This window comes from Sorex fumeus, unplaced genomic scaffold (assembly GCF_029834395.1).
Source record: "Sorex fumeus unplaced genomic scaffold, SorFum_2.1 ptg000024l, whole genome shotgun sequence".
In the NCBI taxonomy this organism is placed as follows: Eukaryota; Metazoa; Chordata; class Mammalia; order Eulipotyphla; family Soricidae; genus Sorex; species Sorex fumeus.
Window position 1 is genome coordinate 55,994,894 of NW_026606081.1, and position 4,971 is coordinate 55,999,864.

Below are 4,971 nucleotides of genomic sequence, written 5' to 3' on the forward strand. Positions count from 1 at the left end.
AACCTTCCATTCACTACTCCCACCCCTTCCCCTTGCCTTGCATTTTCCGGGAGCTTTGGAAGCTACCCTCCCCCGCCCCAGAATCCTGTATGCACCCCCAGAGGACAGGCAAGGTTGCTCCCTCGGGACACCACACACGCTGTTGAGGGCCAGAGCTTCTGCGGGGGTCGCAAGAGGCCGAAGCAAGAGGGGCAGTGTCCCCGGGTCACAGCTGGACTGCCCCCGCCCCGCCCCGCCCACTCCTCATAGGCCCCGAGCTTGCTCTCGCTGTGGCCCTTAGTGTGGCCGAGCTCCCAGGAACGACAGCCCTGGGGGCCCCGGCGCCTCGGCCCCTCTCGGACCCGAAGGCGCATCTAGGGGGTCTGCGGACCGCCCGGAGCCCCTGCCCGCCCCGCCCCTGCCCGGGCCCCCACGCCCTGCTGCGGTCCTTGGAACATTCCCGAACACACAGAACCCGTGGGGTGGGCGCCTGCCCGGACGGGGCTGGGGGGGGGGGGACCCGGCGGCCTTGCCAGGGCCACAAGCCCACGGCCACTTCCTCCGGGGGACCACCGAGGCGGGCCGGGCCGCCCCGAGCCAACGGGCGCGCGCAGCCCCGCCCCACGCAGCCAGGGGGCGTGGCCTCGTGCCGGCCCGGGATGCGGCGCCGCCTCGTGCCGCAGCACGTTCCCCTCCTCGGCGCCGCACGTGAGGCCTCCGGGCGGAGGTGCGGCGCCTTTAAGGCGGAGGGATCGGGGTCCTCGAGCACGCCTCGGCCCGGTCACGTGGCTTCACACGTCCGCCGCGCGCGGGGCGCTCGCTGCCGGGCGGGCGGCGGGCACGTGCGCGCAGAGGCCCCGAGGACGCGGCTCCCGCGAGGTGGGTCTGGGGCGCCCCGGACCTGGACGCCCGCCCCCCGCCCCCCGCCCCGTGCTGTGCTCTGGGCGCCATGCTCGGGGATGGAACTCGGGTCGGGGGTGGGGGGCACCAGCAGACCCGCGCCCCGGGAGCGCTGTTCTGGGCTCGGCGGGGTCCCGGGGCCGTCCCCAGGTGACCTGTCCGGAACGGGGTGCCCGCGCCGGTGGGGGGGACGCCTGGCTGCAGCTGGGCCGGCGGGTTTTGTCTGTTTTCCCGAGTAGCGATTGGAGAGAGAGCGAGAGACGCCGGCCAGAGGCAGGGGGCTGGCGGGGGTCGCCTGCAAGCCCGCGGTGGGGGGCGCCGAGCCTGGGAGTGGCCCCCGTGCACCCGATGAGGCTTTGAGGACCCCCCTTTTCCCGGTGAAGGGCCAGCCGAGGACTCGTCTCCGGTTCCCCCGGGTGGCAGGCTAGAGCTGCCTCCACCAATATTCCTTTTTCCCCCTCTTCTTCGGTAGGGCGTTTGCCTGGCACGCAGCTGACCCAGGTTCGGTGCCCCGAGGCCCGCCAGGAGTGACCCCTGGGTGCAGAGGCCGGAGTCGGCCCCGAGCATCGCCGGGCGTGGCCCCGAACGAACGCGATCGATCGTGCCTTGCCCGGGGATGCTCTGTGGGCTCGTGTCCCAGGGGAGCGGGGCCAGGTGTGGGCGCTCGGCCGGCGGGGCCAGGTGTGGGCACTCGGCACGCGAAGGAGGCCGGGGGAGGGGGCCCGGCGTCTGTGCTGAGGCTGTTCACCTGGGCCTGGGGAGGTCAGGCAGAGGCGGCAACTTCCAACTCTTCTTATGTACTTCCAGGGCAGCCCCTAAGAGAGACACTGCCCTGGCCGGAATGCTGGTGAGTGGGGAGCACTGGGAAGGCCAGCGGTCTTGAGCAGCGCCCCTGCTATTATGTTTTGTGGGTTTGGGCCTCGCCCAGCAGTGCTCAGGGATCACTCCTGGCCTACGTGGTGCTGGGGATCCCACCTGCCTAGCATCCTCGTGCTCTCTCGGGCTCTCGTTGTTTTCCGCGTTGTGGTGGGGGTGGAGGCAGGTAGGCTCCTGAGGCTGGGGTGGAGGAGGCGGAGGGGAGAGGACTCCTGGTGACTTGAGCCCTTGCTCCTGCCTCCACAGCCCCACCTCGCAGCTCTGGGATTGTCCCGCCCGGTGTTGGTCGGCCTGCCTTGAGAGCGAGTCCTCTTCTGTACAGAGATTCCACGTGTTGAAATTTTAGGTGTGAGATCAGATCCCAAAACAGGGCACTTCTCAGCAGACGTGGCTTTGGGAAATACTGAACTGAAAGGGACATTGTATATGCAGTAGGTCGTTCTTTTCATATAAGTCCTCGTACCTACTGTAATGGTAATTTTTACAGTATAGATGCCATTTTCTGCGAGTTTTGTTGGTATTTTAGAAAACTGTTAGACGTTATTGTGTCTCTTTATTACGTAACATAGGAGTATTTGGATAAATAATAGCCAGGGGAGGCGGGGGAGAGTTCCTGAGGGTTTGAGTTGTTTCCTGCAGTTCAGAAGAACACTTTGATGGGAAGGGGCCTTAAATTCTACTGAGGCTTTGTTCCATGTGTTTGCCGATGGTTGAAGCACCCTCTTTTAGATTAAAGTCAGCTAACTTTCTCTATTTTTCAAGGCTTTTTGTGATGACTTTCCTTGAAGTAATTGGAGAATTCCCATAGGGCAGGTCTACAGATTGATTTGTGCTTAAAATGGGCCACAGTTGCCTGTAGCTGTGGACAGTGGGAGGGACCTGACGAGTGCTTACTGGAGCTGGCACCTGCGCCCTCCTGCAGGGCCGACACCCCCCAGGTCTCCAGACCCACCTGCCAAGAGAGGGGGTGGGGGCTTTGCCTCGTCTCTGGCACTCAGTCTCTGGCACCAGCTGTCTCCCGACTCTGCTCTTTCTCCTGGGACTTCACAGGTGATACCAGTGTTGTTTTTGAGGCGCTGGAGATTTCAGTACCTGTTTGTGTCCTGGGTATACATAGGAATTGACATTGAGCCCAAGTCAGAGCGCCTAGCTCTGGGGTTCTCCGACTAGGGAAGGAGGTGGTTGTATTCAGGGCCTCACTAGGTCTGGGGCTCCTAGTTTCTACCACTGTACAGAATGTGGCTCTTTGCCTGCTTCCTAAACCTCAGCTTCTGGGGAGGCCAGAGGCTGAAAGTCAGTGGGTTTCCTGCTGAGTCAGTGACAGATAACTGAGCCCTGGGGAGCAGCAGGGTCTCCCTCCTATGCCCTGCACCACTTTATGAGATCTTAGGCTTGCGAACCTAGTTTGGATGTTTTGGGCTTCGAAGGGATTGCAGAAATTTTGTTTTGAAATAAATTTGTGAATTATCATCAGTAAATTCTTGGGGTATATATGTCTATTATATATATATGCCTCAGGTCATGTGAAAATTTCTTGAGGTTGTGAAAAAGGATTGTGAGTGGAACAAGTTCAAGAAGTCTTGCCTTTGAGCATGGTTTGGGGATAGGTGAAGGGGGTAGGAGTCAACTTATAATGGCTTGATTAAATGTTCTTTCTTGTTGCATGTAGGAGGAAGAGAGAAGGACCAAAGATTACCGGGACCACCGGCAAGCAGCTGCGCTCTCCACATGTAGTAATGCCCCCATCTTCCGTAAGATAAATGCCATGTTGGACAATTGTCTGGATTTCAGTGGTGTCTGCACCACACCCATACATCGAAGAACTCACAGTCGATTGCCAGGTGAGGTAGCTGTGAGAACGAGGACGCGGAAGGCTCGCTTCCAGATGAGCCATGTGTAGCTGCATCCTTGTCAGGCCCAAGAGACAGGACTTGGTGGACAGGTTCCCTCTGGTGGAGAGAGTCTTTGTGGGAAGTCTGGGTCAGGGGAGCTTTCGGGGCTGTAACTTAGAGAAAGTTATGCAAGTCACTAGCATCATAGATTTTCTGGTACCCACATTAAAAAGTTTCCAAAATGAGTGAAATCATTAGTGTTTTATATAACCCCACAGGTATAATAAAGTGTTGTATCACATCACGAAAGCAATATAAAACTTAATTTTGTAAGTTCAGGACCACACCCATTAGTTCTTAGGGGCTACTCTGACTCAGTGCTCACATCCGGCTGTGCTGGGCAGCAGGGGAGGGGACCCGAGTGGTGCTGGAGATTGAACCCAGTGAGTCCTGTGCAGAGCATGCACTCAGCTCATCGAGCTGTCACTTTACAATATGTAAGAACTAGGGCAGAACAGTCCTGTTCGTGAGTACCAAGGCTTCGAAGCCCAACATGTACTTGATACACATGACAGAGCTCGGTTCACAATAGCTACCTCTCAAGGACTCAGCAGCTCATGGGACTGTGTCGGGGGGTGGGGGGTAAACTTGGGCTTGGACATTTGAGTTGCTGCAGACTAAGTGCAAGTCTGCCAGCATTTAGTCTTTGGGGTGTTGAGGCTGGCTCAGGGAGTGGGGGGAAGCAGCATCTTCGGAAGCTGACAGTTCTCGAGGCAGCTGTGAGGTCCTAACAGTGTTTCATAATGTCTTGTGGGAGTTGCAACATGTTAAAAGAATTTTGATGGAATGTTTTTTGTTTCGAGTTATTTGAGATAGAAGTGTGTGTCTACTTTCTTCTGGGAAGCCTCACAGGATCAAACCCAGGGCTTCGCGCTTAGAAAGCTTGTCCTTCTCTGCTGAGCTGTACCCTCAGCGCCACTTGAAATGTTTTTAATGGATCTTGAAGAAATTTGTAACAGCAGATTCTCAGAACAGGGGCTGGTAATTGCTGCTTTTTAGTCTGAAATTCCGTGATGGCTTTGAGGCCACACTTGATGACGTTGCCCATGGTGTGTCTGGGCTCAGTGCGTGTGCGCAGGCTACACTGGGCATTGGGGCTGGGCTGACACGGCAGAGAAGCTCCTCGGGCACCTCCCCAAGGCCAGCCTATCCCTTCAACCTTTGTTGCCCAGGGAGCACAAATCACTGGGGTACCCTGGTGGACTGGCTATCCAGGGGCACCTAGGCGGGAGGAACAGCCTGCCTGCCAGGCCAGCACCTCCTGCTTCCTCCTGAGTTCTGAGAGGCGTGGACAGGGCAGGACAAGGAGTGCTTCATGGGCTCA